General features: G+C 43.5%; 1 protein-coding gene across 1 annotated transcript in view; it reads left to right on the top strand.

Moving 5' to 3' along the window:
• The first annotated feature begins 314 nt into the window (after positions 1-314).
• The window catches only part of DCN (decorin), a 309316-nt gene continuing 288361 nt past the window's right edge, over positions 315-21269 (top strand). The window contains exon 1 of the mRNA XM_086919558.1: positions 315-755. The gene's annotated coding sequence lies outside the window, so the exon portion shown is untranslated. The remainder of the gene's footprint in view (positions 756-21269) is intronic.

The raw sequence follows: 21269 nt of genomic DNA, 5'->3' as shown, positions 1-21269 counted from the left end.
CTTCTACCTGTGTAAAATTGTCTTGTATCCAAAGCTGGCATGTGATGCTGAGTACACGTGGCTGCTACTTTACTTAACCATGACTAATCCCCGCACACATGGGACATGCATTTAAATCATTTAGGCAAACACTGCTTTATATATGCACGAGGTTCCTTAATTTTCCACGAGTGATTTAGGAGGCTGTTCTCTAACGGTGGAAAAAATTATCCTAAAAGTTGCAATTCTGCCACAAATCATAATTCGAAAAGCAGCAATATGTTAGTAGTGTAAGCTCAATTGCAAGCATCCTCTAAGCGAGTGTAATTCCGAGTGCACAGCGAAAAGGTTTTGAAATGGCAATTAAGGAAAACTTTTTCCTCTTGCTGGAGACGTGGGTGGGGGGATCACCGGGAATGGTTCAAATCAGATGAAATACGGATAAATGATTCTGCTGTGCTGTACAAGTCGTTAAGATCGTGAACAGATGAAAAAGCAATAAAGCAGAGAAAAGGCTGATAAAGTTTCTGGCTAGCTTACAGGAGACATATCATTACCATATGATCTAATGTGGGTGTCAGCCTGGATTGCGCTCATTGAGAGAAAACTTCCTTTGTAACTGGGCTAGAAGCAGGAGGGTTTTCAAGCGACAGTCACTGAGCAGCAAACTGCCCCCTCCTCCTCTCCACACCTGCAACTCTTTTGTCTGGGCTGAATTTTTAGTTTAATTACATCTCTGCTTTGAGAGGTCCACTTGCAGTTCCCTGGAATAAAAGGTACGGATTGAATTAAGTGCATTCTGTGTGCATGCTAACTATTCATTGGAGGCGGTAAAAGAGTGAAAGTATTTTTAGACTGCTAGAGAGCGAAAAGGGCAGACAATCTGATGCTGGTTTAGACCGGCTGCATTGCTGTGCAGTACTTTTTAAAGATTGGTGTGCGATTCTTTTAGAGCCAAGCGTAATTTTCAAAGTTTTTCTTCATCTGTGATTGTTCTATTCGATGCAACTAATAGAGTCGTAGATGTGTTCGTCCCTTAGCACCTCCGGTTTCGTGGATGAGCTCGTTAACGTGTAATTGTGCGTTTTAGCTCCTTTTTAAAAGTGAAACTTGCCTGTGTTTTCAGCCTTCCCATTATTTGCGTTTTAGCCTTCAGTATGTGCCTTGCAGACATGTCGCGTTCGCTGTGCTTCCCGGCAGCTCTGCTTTGCAAGACCAGGCGAAAGCAGTTGTTTTGGGTGTCTGTAACAGAATGTTGACTTTTTAGAGGTATTTTTCAATAATCGGGGACGTGTTATACGCTGATTCACAGACTGACCTCTGAAGCTCTCTCACCTCTGCAGAGCTGCACGTCAAGCTGCCTCTTGCCCATGGCTGGGGGACATGAGATGCAAGTTCTAGTTCGCAGCTTGGGGGGCAGTGAGCTTTGGACAATAACACAGACAGTAAGGTGATGAACTACAGAACTTCCTGTATTCAGCAGCTGATGCGCCTCAGCTTTAGAAATGACCTGATCATAAACTCAACTGTTCATTGTGAATATATGTTTATTTTTGGATATGGGCTGTGTACTTTGTATGTGTTGCTGTTTCCAATGCTGTCACGAACATAGTTCTGTAATATCCAACCTCATTTAAGGGTGTAGAATGCAATAGCAATTTCTGGTTGAAAAATAATACATTTACATTTTTTCTGTTTTCTTGTTTTCATTTGGTGTGGATTTTAATATGGTTATACCCACAAACTGCACGTCTTGGCTTCGAACGTGTGTGTTGGTAATTTCACTTTAAACTCTCGGAATATATGTACAGAATTTGGATCTTTTTAAATCATGTCACCTTTGTAAACTGCATGTCGTGATAGTTCGCTGGCTGCCACAATTTAAATATTGATGTATGACCCATGACCTTGGCATGCTGAAAGATATTTGCCTGAACCTGCATTGAAAACTGTTGACATTATGAAAGACATTTTTAAACATACATATGGAGAGCTGCGTACATCTCCATATGTATGTTGAAGACCAGCTGTAATTATTCTTGGGACATTTCTAAAGCCTAAAGGAAATTATAGACCCAGTGTCTTTTAGATACTTCTGGTACATTTAAACATTAAAGAAGGGATGTTTATTTTGGGACTATGTGGGAAGAGTTGAAGCAGCAGACGGTTCATGATTACAGTAGCTTTCTTTGCCAACTCGACTGGAATGTCTGGCTAAGAAAGAAACGCCTTGACAAGGTGACATTAAATATACCTGGCAGGGCTGAGTGATTTTCCAAAATCATGCTCTCTCATTGTCTGGGAGCATTTTCTAGCTTAACCACAAGGAAAGGAAAACTACCAAAAAGGAAACTCAATTGAGCGTTTTAGAACCAATATTGCATATAAATTATATTGTGCCAACGTTTAAGTAGCAGTTTAACAACTGTAATTGACTCCAGTAGGACTTTTTCAAACAGCAGAGTGCATTGTGCCAGCATGATGCACACTGGCGCATTATAGGCCTCCGCCTTTGTGAGGCTAGAGACACAAAACCAAATCATCATACGTACACAACCAGTATCTGAACAAATTCAATGTGCTTTAGCATGAAGGTGCAACTCATTAGCATAGATGAAACTGGTCTAAGGTTTCAAATCTTGGTTACTGAATTTAATTTAATGACTACTCTTGTCTTAAGCACATTACATGCACCTGGGTGGAATGTGACCCTCTTTGGTGCCACTTTAACTTTTGAGAATTGTTGCAATTTCTTTGTAATTTGCTCTACTGTGTATGCAGAAAGCTAAAATATGATATACTTATGAAAATCGCCCATCTACAAAGCCCACTGCCCCAGCTGCTAGGGTTTGCTTATCATTCTGCACTCCTCCCCTCTAGGATCAGATTCTGGGTCTCTACAAAGGTTGACTCTTTTTTATTTTTATTATATATTTTATTGTTTTTCCTTGACAAGATACAGATATATATATATATATATATAACGATTAAGGCCATTAGAACAATTCGCTGTATCGTTAGCGTACATTAGTTGCACAAAAGCATTTGGTTGATGAGTGGTTGTTCGGAAGTCCTGGTGAGATAGCAGCCATTATGACTCGGTTGCGAAGGACCCCTTATCCTCCAGTCCCTTGTCTAGTTTTAACATACAACGTATAACATATAACATACAGGCGTTTGGCGGCTGGATGTAGATCGACCATCGAACACTTGTGGTTGGTTTTCGCTATTTTTCTTTCTCTCGGCTGTCTAGGGTGGTTAATACCACACTTGAGTATTCTTGGTGCAACCAAGTGACAAGCAGGTACTCCTGGACTCACCAAAACTGTCACAAGCAAAGACTGCCATTGAGCTTACCTTTCATTTACAAGTGGTGAATGGTTTTCCGCCTGCCGTCTTGTGCACCATAACCAAAAAAGACTAGCTCTGACGTTAGGTATCACAAGTGCATTATGTAATCCTCCCTTTGGCTTTGATTGGTTCAAGAATGCCTGTCATCCACTCCACCTACAAAAAACCCACTAGCATCAACTAGTTACCTGTGTTAAGACATTATGCCTAAAATGCGCAACTTGGCACAGTCCAAGTTTCCAATACTGCCCGACTTGAAACCATAGGTACAAAACCTATCTTTAACCTCATCGCTGCTAATGGAATTCCCCTGCTGTGCTGCCCCTCATTGAAATGGGTGTGGTTGTGACGGAACCATTCCGTCATCAGCACAGCCCAACCGTGACTGATGACGGAATGGTTCCGTCACAAGCATCGAATGGGTTAAGTACCTGGAGCCCTCACTGTCATAAAGAGGTGACAGAGTAATTGAGTTTCATTTTGCTGCAAGCATTATCAGCCATACCTTTGGTAGATATAAAGTCTAACATTGTATCACCTATTTGGTTAGTGAAGTTAGAGTAATAATTGGTTATTAGATAAAAAATGCATTGTATTTACCAGCATTTCCCACCAGAAGGCTGCCAAACTAGTTGTCACATTACACTTATCAGCCTTTAGTCCTCCCTCTTCCAGGATCAGGCCCTTAGCCTCCAATGAAGGCTGACTCTTACACTGTTGCTTTTAACATAATCAATGGCTCTACCAAGTGACAAGGTGGGATAATCAGTCAAAATGGCCAATTAATACCCCAGTTGATTGGGCAGCCCCCACCACTACTCTGCTAGACAACTAGTCAGGAGAGAGACAGAACTCCATCCAGTCAATTTTGAAAGTAACTGTAGTACACTATATCACACACATATAGATATACTGGTATTACCATTCTTGACTAGCATGTCAGACAATGCATACTCTGATATTAATTACCCCTGGCAGTGATCACAACCTACAGCTGTCCAACCAATCTGTTACTGTCTCTGGAATTCATAACCCACCAGGGCTACTTACATAGTGGATAACTACAGTACTCTGGCTATCTCAACAATTGCAGTGCTTTGGTTATCATTAACACCACATGCACATAAATATATTGTTTCATTATCTCCATAACACAGCTTGACAATGCACTCATGCCCTCCATTATCATCCTCTTCACACCCTTTTTTCCATTCTTGTCTACACGGCTGCCCAAAACACTTGACAATGTACCTTTACTCTTTCTAAGTTGTTACCTGGTGAAACTTCTCAACCTTCTTCGATATGCCCACTGCATATGCAATGCATGTTTGATCTGTTACACAAAAAAGCTTGTAGATGTTGGATCGCAATCTTCCAATCTTCTTTAACACGTTATATACAAACCTGTTTCCACTGTTTTCAGGAGATCACCAATCATGGAAGAATGCTTTGCGAATGCACTGTGAACCCAAGGAAGGATTACATTTGAGGATTCAACAATATATAAAACACCCAAATATTATGATCATCTATCCCTTTAATATACCCTTGCAATGGCTATATGGATCATAAAATGCTTACAATAGTACTCTATTGAGGATTCCTCAAATGGTGTAATTAATCAATCAATCAGTATTTATATAACGCAGCTTATCACCTAGGGGTATCCAGGTGCTGAGGAGTGATAAGCCTCAATTGAAGAGCCAGGGCTTGAGTTCATTCCTGAAGTCAACGAGTTAAGGGCAGGTACACAGGTTGAGTGGGAGTCGTTCCAGGACTTGGTGGCGGAGAAAGAATGAACGCCACTGCGGCTCTGCCGGATGGGGGGGATGTGTACTATGGAGTTGGATGAGAGTTGTCTGGTTGGCTGGTGAAAGGTCAGGCGGTGGTTGATCTAGGAGGGTCTGGTGTTGAGGAAGGCCTTCTAGACGTGAGTCAACGGTTTGAACTGGCATCTTTTCTGAACAGAGAGCCAGTGGAGGCTTCAGAGGTGGGGGTAATGCAGGTCCCTTTGGAGATTTTGCGGCTGAATCTGGCCGAGGCGTTCTAAATGGTCTGTAGTCTTTTGAAGAGGTGGGTGTTGGTTCCAGCTTAGAGTGTGTAGTGTCTAGTCAGCTGGTGAGGAGGACTTGAGTCACTGTTTGCCTGGTGGGGATCCACTTGAAGATCTTACGAAGCATGCAGAGGCTTTTTCCATTCTTGTTCCTGTATACCTCTTACGCAGTAACTTGCAACCTTTAAAGTTACTTTTTGGTAACTACCTTTGAATCATTTTTGCTTAAAAAAAAATTTGCAGTGCATACCTGCAATAAGAAAATTACTATGCTTTTTACTAGTGTTGACTTGTTGATCTTGTTTTATAGGGAGGTGCCCGTCTGGTTCTCCCAACCAATCATCACCCTTCTCGCTAAAAATCTAACTTGGAATTTCAATTTCCCTTTTTCTTTGATTCGTGACAAATATCAAATTTACTAACCACACTGCTACATTTCAATTTGACTTTGGGAAATGCCTTGTCCAAAAAAACACCTCTAACCTCTCCCAGAACGCTGTGTTCCTCTGTCTCTCATATTCTGAATCAATTTACATTTTGATATTAACTTTAATTTTCTCAAGGGTCTGAGACATCAAGGATCACTTTACATTCTGATTCAATCACCCTTCCCAATCGGGCTTTCGCCCTGGCTTTTCGACAGAGACGAAATTGCTCAGGGTGATGGAAAATCTCCGCCTCCTGGTCGACAGAGGGGATTCTGCTGCGCTGATTCTTCTTGACCTCAGAGCAGCATTCAACACCATCTAACATAACATTCTGTTAAAATCACTCTCTGCCATGGGCATCAGGGGCAATGCATTGGACTGGATTGCATCATTCCTGACACTTAGGACATTTCAGATCGCTTCCAACACCTCGGCCTCAAAAGTCCATATATCCCCCTATGGTGTGCCCTAGGGCTCAGTGTGAGTCCTCTGCTTTTTAACCTATACGTAACCCCTCTCGCCCAGATCGCCAAAGCAGCAGGTTTAAACAAGTTCACCTATGCGGACGATTCTCAGATTGTTTTTCCACTCTCCAATGGTGATCATGACTCCTCCTCTTGCCTGCAGATAGGCCTTAGGAAAATTGGAACTTGGATGAGTGATAATTTGCTCAAACTGAATGGTAATAAAACGGAGGTTTTAATACTGGGTCCAAATCAAAATCTTTGGAACCCAAGACACTGGCCCTCAGAAATGGGTTCCTTACCCACCCCATCGCACCAAGTACGCAATCTGGGCATTATCATTGATAATGGCCTAACCATGGAGCCCCAAGTTACCAACTTAACATCTACCTGTTTCACCATTCTGAGGTGGCTCAGGAAAATCATCTGGATGCTGCCTGACGACACACAGAAGTCCACGGTCAACGCACTGATCACCTCCTGTTTAGATTACGGAAATGTCCTCCACTTGGGGTCATCACAGGCAGTCATGAGACGCCTTCAACTTGTTCAGAATGCCGCTGCAAGACTACTCTGCAAGTGTCACAGAATGGAACGAATGTCTGGACATCTTAAGGCACTCCACTGGCTGAGAATCGAAAACAGAGTCAAATTTAAGACACTGAGCCTCATGCACAGAATCAAATGGGGAATTGCCCCCAGATACCTACAAACCCTTGTGCATTCCTACACGCCAGCTCATTGCCTGAGATCTTCATCTCAAGCCCTCTTTTGTGTGCCCCAAGTGCGCCGAGCGAGGATTGGAGGACGATCATTCTCCCTGTTGGGCCCCAAACTCTGGAATGCTCTCCCACTGAACTTACGTTTGGAAACCCGCTACATCTACTTCCGCAGAGCCATAAAAACATGGCTTTTTAATCAGTAAGTTGCTCCAGCCTCTCCTCAGAGCTTTATAATCTGCTCATTGGTATAGTATCTTTTTAGCGCCGGGAAACCCTTTTTGGGTAGCTGTCGCGCTTTAGAAGCCTAATAAATAAATAAATAAATAATCTGTATGCCCAAAACCCCAGAGGACCTGTCGCAAGGAGGTCATTTTTGCTTTTATTCTTGATACCAGTTATAAAAAAAATTAAACTGAAAATAAAATAGTACATCATCAGAGTCATTAATATAATAACTGTTGCAGAGAACTTGTATTCAGCTGAAAACATATTCCCATAAAGCTCAAAATGTGAGGTTAGTTGGAATCAGTTTTTTCACTACTTGGCCTATGAACCTACTGTTGAGCCAAAATATAATGGTGTGATTTGCTAAATGATCTAAAACTGACAAAGCTACCAGAGTGGGAAAATATTCTAAAACGTTTATTCTGGAGCCAACAGACTGTTCCTCCACTCCCATAGCCTGATCATGTTAAGCCATTTGTTCAACACCTCTGCCTTAGAACTAATTCTTCCTGCTGTTTTGGGATACCATTCCAAACCTGACACAATGAAACCACATTGAAATCTCTCATGAATTAAGTTCAAAGCTCCATGTTGCAGGAAGTGTCCTTCTTTTGCATGATGTCCTCCCAGATCGTCTGCTTTGCATGCATTAGAGCTTTGTGCACTTTACACTTGGTAACCAGAGGTAAAGTGCCTGTGTCCTCCCTTTAACATGGGTGAACTGGCCTATAGCTAAACGCCATGTTTCACTTGCCTACAAGTCCCTAATATACGGTGTAGAAGGTGAAGCCATGGCCTGGACGTTAAATGCCCCTTGTAGACTATAGGATCTATTATGCCATCCACTACAGTGGCCCAGCAAACATGACTAGCCACTTAAACTTCAGTTTAAACAATGCCATGTGACAAATCAAAACCACATTTATCTAGGCCCAGCTGCCCACAAGGCAGAGTGCATGGTATTTACAAGTCAGACATATAGATATTTGAAGGCAACATGTCCTTGCAGTGAATAGCACTCCAAAGCTATTTCACTGGTAAATGTCTCCTGCCAACTGGGCCATTGGTTTAAATATTAACTCTGCTAACCCTGGACTGGGACCAGCCAGAAATAAGATTAAACCAGTCTTTTTAATACGTATTAAAAGCCTAACTGAATGGTGAAGTCAGATTCTTTTATAAATATTATGGGAAAGTAACTTTTAGGAAACCACCTTTTCCCTGCCTAAAGATCCTAGATGATAATGTGCATTAGCTTTACAGTAGTGGTCCAGGAGGCGATTAGCTCTGATGAGCTGTTAAAACAGCTACCTGAGCAGAGACAATGGCTTGGGTGTGGGAGAGTGTTTTCTCTGCCACCATCAGTAAGACCATTCAGGGTATACTCAGGAATGTATTTTACTTCAAAGGGGCATACTCTGGAAAGGCCCCACTCTTTCCTCTCCTAATCAGGTAGGCACCAATACCAGAGGGGGGAGGCTGCCCCCAAACCTGAGTTGAAGTGACCCTAGAAGAGGGAATGGCTTATTTTACTGGACACACAGGCTCTGCACAAGGGGTGTAGGCTTCCTCATTTTAGACTTTAGGAGTGAGAGGAACTGCTGCAACCGTGGGTAGACTAAACGCCTTTGAACATTTACCACATTAGTTAGATAGGAGCAAGGAGCCACCCACTAGTTGGTACTAAGCATAAATGTGATCCCCAAGACACACTGAAGGACTGGACCTGCTCCCTCTTGTACACTAGACAGAGAAGTGAACCTCAAGAGGCCATTTACTGACCATACGTTTAGCTACATAAATCTAACAAGCTGTAAGCTTGAGACCTTTTTCCTGAAGTGCCCGACTGAACAACTGAACCTGATATACACCCAGTTGGGGTCTCTTCTGGAGTAAGTCTTGTCCCTCAAACTCTTTCCGAGTTCCTGGGACCCTTGGCTGTGTCTAACTAAACATTTCCTACCACCTCTTAAAACCTGAGATTTAGAATATTTTTCCACTTACAGACCTCTGGAGAACCAGTACCAATCATCCCAACTTACCCAACCAAGGCGCTTTCACGCTGGGCTATTGAAACAGTTTTCTCAAGTTCGGAGCTTCTCTGTGGCAGCAAATCTGATTCAGCAGCCCCTCTGCAAGAAGGTATTTGGCCTTTTGGAACTTAGAATTGGATAGAGCCTCAGCTTTGCTCTGCTGAAAGTTTCTGAGCTAAAAGATACTGAAGGGCTGATATTGTCTTTTGGCTGGCTGAGGTAAGTATTTCAGGGAGACAGAGATTATTCCTAGTTGCCTTGGCAGAGTACCCGTCTGCCAAATTTAGAAATGACCAACTTCTGGAAGTCATTTATGAAGGATTGGCAGGAATTGCTGTCACAACTGTTCATGGCAATGCTTTTTAAAAGTTGATAAATGGCTCCATCAGCCTGGTTGAGCAGTCTGCCAATACTTTTTTCTTATTTCCAAAAGGAAAATCCCACCTCAGGACTTTCTTAAAAAAAAAACAACAATACTTCCCTCACCATGAGAGTTATCTCCCATGGAATTGGGAGATTAGACCGTTTTCTCTGCCCTTTACTGCCAGGCTTAGTAAAGACATCTACAGTTGCAGCCTTCTGCCTTGCCCCGCTGAATGATTTTGACTTCCACAAAACAATCTAAGTACCAATAGGGTAAAACCTCCAGCCTGGCAAAACCTTGTTGGTTTATCCAACCTGAGATCTATTATGGTTGGCCTCAAATAACATCTAGATCGTAGCTTACCATGACCATTGACTATCATCGGCACTTTGCACTTTTTGGCTGTATTTTCACTTGAAACTTTTTTCGATAATTTTTTTATTGAGTTTTATATTACACTACAAAAAAACGCAGTAAATACTTAAAACACCATCATAGGCACTCAGAGTCCATATATATTTTGTGCAGTGAGGGGTACCCTTAATAGCAATACCATATGATAGGACAAGGAGAATTTGGCATTGGGACATGTTGATTGCCATGCAGTATGCTTGCAGCAGGTGCGGACGTAGAATCTGAGTTATACAGCAGGTAGGAGCGAATTGGAGCGCAGATGTTCGAGGGGTGCGGAGAAAAAACAGCCAATACAGTATACTGATCTGTCATGTCTTGGCAATGTATTGCGTCTTCGAGCAGCACTGGATTGACAGGAAAAGCTTCTGCATCCAAACTGTGAAGATGCCGAGTTTAGTGAATACTAGCAGCAGAGATGCAAGGCACAGGCACGTGTGAGGATCAGCAGAAGTGTTGCTCAGTAGGGCAGCCTTGGGGGATGGTGCAAGCTGGATGTCCAGGATATCAGATCACTTAAAACTTTAAAATTCACAAGTCCAGTTCCCCTTAACAGATTTTTGTCATTTTCATATAATTTTACTAATTTACCTGTACTCTAATTTTCTAATTCAGTTTGAAATTCCTATTGTTTGATGTTTTAACTTTATTACTGTTTTGATAACGCAACATTGTTTACACATTGCCCTAAATGAAACCTGTCTGCTCTTTGATATAGCTACATGAGGTTGAGCTCAGGGTAATTTAGTGACTTTGATGGTTCACTCTGAGAAGAGTTGTGATTATTCCTTGAGGTGGGCAGTTGTCACCCAAAATAATAATCCAGTTTCTTACACATATTGTATGCTTATGGCCTTGTCTCAGTGAAATGACCTACAAGGGCCTACAAAAATTTATTGATGGCCTTTCAGGATAACTTGCAACCTTTTGGTGCTGCACTGAGTGCTATCAGCTTGTCTACTGGTAATCATGATACCCGTGTTACAGTAGCCTTCTTTAAAACCAATAATGATGACTGTTTCATAAGCCCTTAATATTGTCTCATACTAAAGACAACTCATTATGTTACCTGAAACATAGCTACCAAATTGCTGTATTCTTTTATTCTCTTCCTGAGCACAAATTAAAATGTACTCTTGAATGTAGATTAAGGGTTACGATACACATCATTGTTAGTGTTAGCAATATAGTCAGGGTTAAGATAATATTTTGTAATACTTAGTGGTAGGTTTGGAGTAGGTAAAGATGTTTGGATGATTATCTATCTGTCTGCCTGTCTGTCTGTCTGTCTATTTAAATATATAGTCCTGCTAACATACATACATATACACATATTTATATCCTTGGTGCTCAGAGGACTGAGCACCAAACAAAGGACAAAGGGCCCAAGAGTAAGTGTTCATGAAATTGGCAATCACTCTAAAGCACCAGCTTTCTTCAACCCATTGGGGAATGATTTATTTGTGATTTTTAATACAGCAGCATCCACTTGGACTTTACTTTTTTATGTAAACCAGAATGCTCATCGAGGCAAAAAGAAACTAGGCCCATGGAGGCTGGAAAATGTATACAGTGCAAAGATGTTCAACATTACAGTTGCTGTGTGTTTGTTAGCAAGGCTCTTGAGAAAGAACGAAAGTTTGAAATGCATCGAGCCACAGATTCATGATTGAAGGCTTGGAGCTTGGTTGTGTTGCCATCACTTACCTTAGAGAATAACCCTGCGTGATGCACAGAAAGCACACCAACTCACGTCAACATAATCGTCTTGTTCACAGTCAATGTGATAAACATAAAAGAAAGACTTTAAAAACACGATTTCATTGAAAGTGAGGAAGGGTAAATATGAATACTGTACTTTATTGAAAGTTAAAAAGATACAAAATGTAAAAGCATGTCAGCAAACCATTTCGATAATCTTGCTCAGGTCTATTTATCTGTAGGAAACCGGACAGTTTGCAGATATTGCCCCACTTTTTGCCCCCATTTGAACTGCTAGATTCTTGTTTTTGTGTGCACATCCAAGAAGGCTGGCTACACCCCTAAGGGTGGGCAGTCGATCTGTACACCTAAATTGGACTGCCATTTTTAGGAGGGCAGAAATAGTGGGTTCTGGGTAAGAAGAGTGACCCACACCACCGGATGTTGTCACCTCAGGGACAGACTTGCTGTAGGGAGTAACTACACATTGTGCACTAGTTCTCAAACCCCCAATTCCCCTAAATCCAGAATTTAAGGGACACCCTTGACACCAGAACCTCCGCTCTCAGCAACATACTACATGGAAGGATAGCAAGAAGACGATTTTCACCGACAACAAGGGAAGAAAGGGATACTGGATCCCTGTGGCACCATTGCTTGGAACTGTATAAGTGACTTTTGTCTGTCTGTGGCCAACACCTCCTACCAGAGGGACCCCTGTAGAAGTCAGAAGCAGTTTCAGATTTCCCTGGATTGGTGTCATTCTGCAAGTAAACCAATGTGCTGAAACCAAAGAAGTGCTGGCTACTGGGCCCGCCAAGCGATCGCCAAAGAAAAGTGGTGCAGTGCACTCTGGAAGTTGTAGTCTGGTTCTCCATGAAGTCTTCTTGAGCTGATACCTTCCTCCCATGGACCTCCAGCAGCTGAAGTTCCTTTGTATTCCTGTTACCCCAACCAAGGATTGTTGGTCACCAGACTGGTGACTGACCCCGTAAGTCGACCCTGCATTAAGAAAGCAGCTCCCACGAACAGCAACCGATGTCAGCAATGGTCCTGCTCTGGTGTACCTGAAAAGTCTTCTGGGAGGAAGTTACCTCTGCACCCAGATCCCGGATCCCTCAAGCAAGTAAGAAATATTCTGAGAGTTGAAACTTGGTCCTGGACCCCCAATGATCTTTAACCTGCAAGTGTGGAAGGGAAACCAACCCCGAAGTGACTGTCACTAGCATAATTACCTGTTGATCACATTGTTAAATGTCTGCAGTACTAGATGCATCTCTTTTCTAATGCTTTGAAAAATCTTAATTCTAATTATATGTAAAATACAAAGTTCATTTTGTTGTCTAAATTTATATAAAAATAAGCTGTACTTTTATAAACTGGTGTTCAATTACTTATGCTCCATATTGGCACTGTAAAATGCTTAACACATGTTCCTCCAATGATGCCTGTTTGCTCTTTGCCACACTACCAGAACTGAGCAAAAGGTTATTGTTACTGATTCCAAGGATTGTCTTTGAGGCATTGTGAGAATCTTATCTGTTAAGGTCTCACAGCCATACCACATGAAATTCCACTTTCCTACTATTTCTATCTATCTATCTATCTATCTATCTATCTATCTATCTATATATCTATCTATCTATCTATCTATCTATCTATCTATCTATCTATCTATCTATCTATCTATCTATCTATCTATCTATCTATCTATCTATCTATCTATCTGCATATCTTTTACTGAGTCAACCATAATGAGTGAGTAGTTAGTGTTAAGCCTCAATTTCCACAGAAAAATTATTCTTTGATTTGTTTATAAATTTAGTACGCAACTATTCAACACATGTCTATAAATTGCAACACGACTCACAAAAGAAGCTGAAAAGCTTATACTCTACACTGGAGCTTCCAAACTACATATTGACCCCCTGCCACAAAATTCACAAAATTTGAGGTCCTCTCTAGCATTGTGTGCCTTTCAGTTTATACATATGATGTTGGACCAAATTGGAACATTTAAGCCTACAGGTAGTAAGTGGAGATTCACAATTTTCCTATCTATCATTCTAAATAATATTAGTTTCAGCATTAGCAATGTATCTTCTGGAACCTATCCGCTGAAGTAAAAAGAATGCTTGACTTAAAAACTCTATTAACGATAATGGGGTTGGGCTGCAAAGCTACTTTTGAGGATTTTGGTAAATTATATAATATGGCTGTAATGCTTTATCAGATTTAGGCCCAGATCTCTGTACTTGGGTGAAAGTATGACATTGTTGTGCTTTCTGTCCATCAATTGTTCTTATTGCATTTGTCACCCTGAGTGGGACGTATTTGCCCAGACGTGGGTCCCGTGCTCACTACACCACTGGTGAAACCAGTCCCAGAATACAGGAAGCACCTGGCTTGGCAGTTTGGGCTGGACCGTTCCCACAGGGAACAGGGTCAGGACTGATTCAGATATGGTAGGTCCAAACTGGGGTGGTGTGGTGAGCAAAAGAATGTTGGATTTTTTTTTCAGAAAATCTTTTTTTTGACAGGATAATTGAAAACAATCATGACAGTTTAGCATGTTTGTAAGTTTTGCTTTGCTTACGTGCATATAATCGCCATGTCATTTAGGATGGAACCATTTTCATTTTATAATATCCAAAAACATTCCCAATACAACACCCCCCTTCCTTGCCCTCCCTCCCTTGGCACGTACATAATTCACATTTTAATCACTCATGGTTCCTAGCCCCTTCTATATATGCACATTTCTTGTTGTGAACCTGCTGCAACCTTACAAGGACTATACATAATTCTTTCCATATATTGGATTCGTCCCGTGCACCCAGAGGTATTTATGATGCTTGTATCTTGGTTGGACACAAACGGCGATAGGTCCTTAACGGGGTTGAGGGAGGGCTGGACCCTATATAAATCTAGCACTAAGAAAATTGCCCCCTTTCTCAGTAATTTTAAGTGTAGACCAAATAAACAAATTAATTAAATCTGGTCCAGTTTGTATGCTTACAAACGGTGCTTCCTACTCGCTTCCCTGTTGTGGAACAGGGAAGCGAGTAGGAAGCACCGTTTGTAAGCAAGAGAAACAGCCCGCTGCTACAGTAAAATCCACTGAAGTGCAAAAATAGAAGGACGAATTATCTTGAAGCAATAGTGATTCCGTAATATCTACAGCCCCGGCTGGGGCGGTGGACAGGGGGCGAGAGGCGGCGCCTCGATTTGCGTCTTGGCAGGTAGACGCCATCAATTGAGAAGAGGAAGCGAGTTCTCGGTAACCTGTAGTTCAGGTCCAAAAGACAAAGAAAAAGATATCCCTCCGCCCCCTCCTTTTTGCATCGCAAGACCGCTTAAATTAAGATTGTTTTTGTGCAAAAGCGTTCCCAGATGAGACCCGAAGACAAGACTTGGGTCCATTATTAGAAGCCAAGTAAGCTCAACCACGTAGGAAGATACAGACAAATAACTGAGCCCTGATGATGGTTTGGACATTAATGGTCCGAACTTGAAACACGTCGGCAACCCCTGCAAGAGCTAATCACAACATCCAGTTGGTTCTAGAATAAAACTGATACATGCGTTTTTCGTTCTTGTAATGAATTGGCTCTTTTCATGACAATAATTTTGATTATGAAATGAATTAATGTATTACAGATTTTGTTATATTGTAATGTGGATCGTTTGTTGGATGTAATGTTGATGTTTCTTTTCGAATATTTTTGTAAAGCATTTTTGTGTCAAGTATTATTGAATAAGATTGTTAATTGTCTTTTGTATTGTGTATCCTCTTTCTGCCATTTTTTTGAAAGTTGTTTTGTATAAAGAAAAAAAAGTAAAAGGTATAAATAAATATACCGGACCAGATGTAATTAATTTGTTTATTTGGTCTACACTTAAAATTACTGAGAAAGGGGGCAATTTTCTTGGTGCTAGATGTATCTTGGTTGGGCCAAGTCCAGTAAAGGGCACTTTATTCTATGTGAGTAACATCACACCTGTTGTCCTATATCCACAGAATGGTCAGACTCTATATCCTCTCCTGCCTCAAATGACCCCAATAACGTGTTCCAATCCAGTGATATGGGGGTTTTCCTGATTCCCCTACGTTATTCGCGCTGCAATGTCGTACTTTCAGTCTTCCCCCAGTGTACCACCTCCGCCATCCATGTCTCAGGATCTGGTGGCCTAGGCGATTTCCACTTCATGGTTATGGTGCGTTTCGCGAGAATCAGGGCTAGATCAGTGAAACGTGTGCCTACGCTTTTCTTTCGTTCTGTAGGGCCTAACCCCAATATGGTATACTCCAGTGTGGTGTATGGTTTGGCGGGGACTAGTCTGGCCAGGTCATCTTGTACTGTAGTCCAGAAGTACCCCAATTTTGGGCACGTCCACAACATGTGTACTAGACGTGCATCCTCCGCACTGCACTGGGGACATGCATCAGTCGTGTTGGGGAACATTGTGTGTAGACGGTGGGGTGTCAGGTACGCCCTGTGTAGAATCATGAGCTGTATGAATTTGAATTTCGGGTTTCTCAACACCTTCTTAGGGTATTTGAGAATTCGATCCCACTCCTTGTCCCTGACTGGGCTCCCAATATCATGTTCCCATTTGTCTCGTAAAGGTTGTAATGAGATAGCCCTGCCCTCTCTTATACCGTGTGTTATCCATCTAGTCAAGTGGTTTACTTATCCCATCAGGTACTGCATTGTGAGTAGTGGGTTCATGGGTGGCTCTACCCCGTCCAGGGCCCATACCTGAGTGACATAGCGCCTCACTCCAGGGTGCAGTAGGAATAATCCTCCTGACGTGTGGTGTGCATTCCGGAAGTCTTCGAACGCCATAATCCTGCCATCTTCAAATAGGTCCCCAATCTGTGTCATTCCCGCATCGTGCCACTCCGTAAGCAGTGGATTCGATAGTGTTCTCAGTCCTACTGGGAGCCCTAGTAGCGGTATCGTGGGGGCATAGGAGGACATGTTGGATGTATATCTCACCGCCCTCCTCCAGTAGTCAATCGCTAGTCGAAGCAGGGGGGGTGTAGATCTCGGGACTTCTGCTTTTGGTAGCAGCAGGGTGTGGACACTTCCCCTGTTCCACTCTGTCTCCGACATGCCAATTTCGTGTAAGTTGTGCCCCGCCAGCCAATAAGCCAACCATTGCAGTTGGCAGGCAAAGTTATATGCCCAGAGATCCGGAACTCCCATGCCACCTGCCTCCGTGGGGAGCTGCAATTTAGTTAAGCTAATACATCGCCTCCCGGAGCTCCAAATCAGCTCTGTCAATAGTGTATTGAGTGTTTTGAACATGGATGCAGGGACCAACAATGGCAGGCTTGTAAAGTAATATAAGAGGCGGGACAGAACCACCATCTTAGAAATGGTCACCCTACCCGCCACCGAAAGTGGCAGTGAACTCCAAAATTGCACTTGTGATTTCAGCGCTGTTAGTGCCCTCCCCAGGTTGCCATCTAACAGATCCCTTGCCTCTCTATATATCTGTATTCCGAGGTAACGGAAGGTCTCCGCCACTTGGAAAGTGTGTGGTGCAAAGGGCAGATGGGATTCCGCCCCAATGTCAGAGAAGAAAAACCCGTGTGGGTTCACTAATAGTAAGTCCAGATAGTGTGCGGAAGCCTTCAAATATGGCAGTGACAGGGTCCAACCCCCCCCCCCCAGGTCCCCGAAGTATAGAATGATGTCATCTGCATACGCCGACACCACATGGGTCACCCCATCTCTCCGTATGCCCCTGTGTTGCGCAGACCCACAAAGTTTACATAGCAATGGCTCTAGTGCCAATATAAATAATAGCGGGGATAATGGACACCCCTGCCTTGTACCCTTCGCTATGTCCAAGTGCGCAGAGATGCATCTATTTGTGCGGGCCCGGGCCGTTGGGCGGGTGTAAAGCAGTCGGACCCAGTCAATATACTCTGGTGGTATTCCAAAGTATTCAAGCGCTGCAAACATATAGTCCCATCTAATCGAATCAAATGCCTGCTTTAGATCTAGTGAAACGCAACCCTCCGTGTCCAACTGTCCCGGCCCGCCCAGCATGAGTTGATAGCCGCCTTAGATTCATGGCAGTGCTCCTGCCCGGTACGAAACCGCACTGGTCTGGTTGTATCAGTTTCAGAATATACTGGGCCAGTCTCGTCGCAAGAATTTTACTCAATATTTTGTAATCTGTGTTCAATAACGACAGAGGTGTATAGTTTGCCATGTGTAAGCCATCCCTGCCCGGCTTCAGTAGTGACACTATTAGAGCCTGGAGTGAGGATTGTGGAAGGCCCCGTGTCCGCAGCGCCTCTCGGTATACTTCAAGTAGTCGCGGCGCCAGGAGGTCTATAAAGGTTCCATAGAATTCCACGGGAAGGCCGTCTGTGCCTGAGGCCTTTTTACGAGGAAGTGCTCGTATGGCTTGGCGTATTTCCGCTACTGTAATTGGGCGTGCTAGCTCTTTGCTTTGGCAGTCCTCAAGTCGTGGCAGCTCTAATCCCTCCATGAACTCCCCTAATGCTGCGTCAGTTAGTGGATTGTGTAGGGCATATAATATTTCATAGTAATCCCTAAAGACTGTGTTAACACCTAACTGTGTCGTTGCTAATGACCCCCTCTGTTCAATGACCTCCAGTATAGGTAGTTGTACTGGTTCGACCTGTACCAGTCGGGCCAGCAAGGGTCCCGCCCTATCTGCGTGTGCATGTTGTCGGCATGTGTATTCTCTGTCGTCCAGTTTGCGCAACTCCTCCAGTAGCTCTGCGTGTTGGATATGTGCCTCTTGTAGTGGTGTAAATGGTACGTTCGTGCCAGCAGCCTCACTTTCGAGCATGGCCAGGCGCCCCTCCACTTCCCGGAGTCTTTCCATCACATTGTGTCTCATACCCACCCGTGTGCTCATCGCCTCTCCCCTGATCGACACTTTAAAAGCGTCCCATTCTATTTGGCGGGAGCTCACAGACCTATTGTTTACAGCAAAGTAATTGGTTATTGCATCCGCAAGTGTTGTGCGAAAGATCGTGTCCTCCAGTAGGTCTGACGTGAGACGCCACGTTGGTATATGTGTTGGAATCCTACCCCATTGGAAGGTGACTTCTACTGGGTTGTGGTCTGATAAAGTTTAGTGCAAAAAACATAATCGATTCTGGTATGTAACTTACGGGGTGGTGAGTAGAAGGTGCACTCCCTATTCAATAAATGCTTACCTCGCCAAGCATCCACTAGGTTCCATCCCTCTACCCACTGCGCCAGCGCTTCGGCCTGTCTTCTATTCTCGGTGGCCTGTAGGGGCGGGTGGGACATGTCTAACGAGACATCCAGTACTGCGTTAAAGTCCCCGCCTATAAGATAGTAAAATTCTGCCCAGTCAGCTACTACTCTGCTGATGTTAACTAAAGTGGCCGATTGGCCCGAGTTCAGCGCATACACACTGCCTATCACAACAGGGGAGCCATCCAGTAACCCTCGGATGAATACATATCTGCCTTCCGTGTCCAACCTCATCTCCACTAGCTTGAAGGGGACTGAGTTCCTCAGCCACACAGCTGCCCCTCTCGAGAATGCAGAATAAAAGGTAGCGAATAATTGCCCCTTCCAGTTTTTGAGTAACTTCCCAATCTCTGCATTTGTTAAATGGGTCTCTTGAAGGCAAGCAATTTTAACATTCCTTCGGTTGAGTTGAGCTAATATTCTGTGCCTCTTGTGGACAGACCCCATACCACGAACGTTCCAGGTGCACAGTTTGTAAGAATATTGGATTTAACCAAGATCCAGTGACTGGGGGTGAATGTCTGCGTTGTCCAGCATTCCATCCATCAATTGTTTCTTTTGTATTTGTTGCCCTAAGTGTGAAGGGTACGCCCAGACTTGGGTCCCGTGCTCACTACACCACTGGATTCCAGCTAGCCTGGCTGATGAAGGGTGATGCCCTGAAACCGGTCCTAGTATGCTTGCTTCCAGTCCAGGGAGGACCTGTCTTGGCAACTCGGGCTGGACTGTTTCCACAAGGTACAGTGTCAAGACTGATTTGCATATGGCTGGGTCCAAACTGGGGTTGTGTGGTGAGCAAAAGAATGATGGATTTAACCCAGATCCTTCTGACTGGTGTGAATGTCTGCATTGTCCAGCATTCCATCCATGAATTGTTTATTTTGTATATGTTGCCCTGAGTGGAAAGGGTATTACCAGACGTGTGTCCCGTGCTCACTACACCACTGGATTCAAGCTAGCCTGGCTGATGAAGGCTGATACCTTGAAACCGATCCCAGGATTCCTGTTTCAGGTCCAGGGAGGACCTGGCTTGGCAGTTCTGGCTGGACTGTTCCCACAAGGATCAGGGTCAAGACTGATTTGCATATGGCTGGGTCCAAACTGGGGTGGTGTGATGAGCAAAAGAATGATGGATTTAACCCAGATCTTGGTGACTTGGGGTGAATGTCTGCATTGTCCAGCATTCTGTCCATCAATTGTTTCTTTTGCATATGTCGTCCTAAGTGGGAAGGGAATGCCCAGACGCGGGTCCCGTGCTCAATAAACCACTAGATGCAAGATAGCCAAGCTGATGAAGGGCGATGCCCTGAAACCGGTCTTAAGATGCTTGTTTCCGGTCCAGGGAGAACCTGGCTTGGCAGTTTGGGCTGGACTGTTCCAACAAGGAACAGGGTCAAGACTGATCTGCATATGGCTGGGTCCAAACTGGGGTGGTGTGGTGAGAGAAATAATGATGGATTTAACCCAGATCTTTGTGACTTGGGGTGAATGTCTGCATTGTCCAACATTCCGTCCATCAATTGTTTCTTTTGCATATATTGCCTTTAGTGGGAAGGGAATGCCCAGACGTGGGTCCCGTGCTCACTACACCACTGGATGAAAGCTATCCAGGCTGATGAAGGGCGATGCCCTGAAACCGGTCCCATGATGCTTGTTTCCGGTCCAGGGAGGACCTGGCTTGGCAGTTCAGGCTGGACTGTTCCCACAAGGAACAGGTTCAAGACTGAGTTGCATATGTCTGGGTCCAAACTGGGGTGGTGTGGTGAGAAAAAGAATGATGGACTTAACCCAGATCCTTGTGAGTTGGTGTGAATGTCTGCATTGGCCAGCATCCTGTCCATCATTTGATTTTGCATATATATTCAGTTTCCTCATCTTCTGTCCCACGCATGTCCGTAAAGTTCGGCGAGGTCAGAAGGGATGTGGAACATGTTGTTCTATACAATTCAAGACGAAATTAGTGTTTTGCAGCGTATTTTCTTCACTTTAAATGTAATATATTTCAGATTGTATGATGACCCTCACAATGGCGTACATATCTGATGGAGTTTTCTATTTCACTTCTATCCTTTCTACTTTCCTACCCCCTCCTCTCTATTTTCCAAAAAACAACAAGCGGAATTTATATAATAACACAGTATATTCATAAATTCATCTTCCAGCTTTTGAAGGGGCCCCATAGTACCCAGTCTCCGTAAAAGCTTACAATTCACCTGACATGTTGTAAAAGTGCTCTGTTGGCATGTTTAGAGAGTTTCCAC

Source organism: Lissotriton vulgaris, chromosome 1_1 (assembly GCF_964263255.1).
Source record: "Lissotriton vulgaris chromosome 1_1, aLisVul1.2, whole genome shotgun sequence".
NCBI lineage: Eukaryota > Metazoa > Chordata > Amphibia > Caudata > Salamandridae > Lissotriton > Lissotriton vulgaris.
Note: the sequence above shows the minus strand (reverse complement) of the source record. Positions and strands in the feature narration are given on the sequence as shown.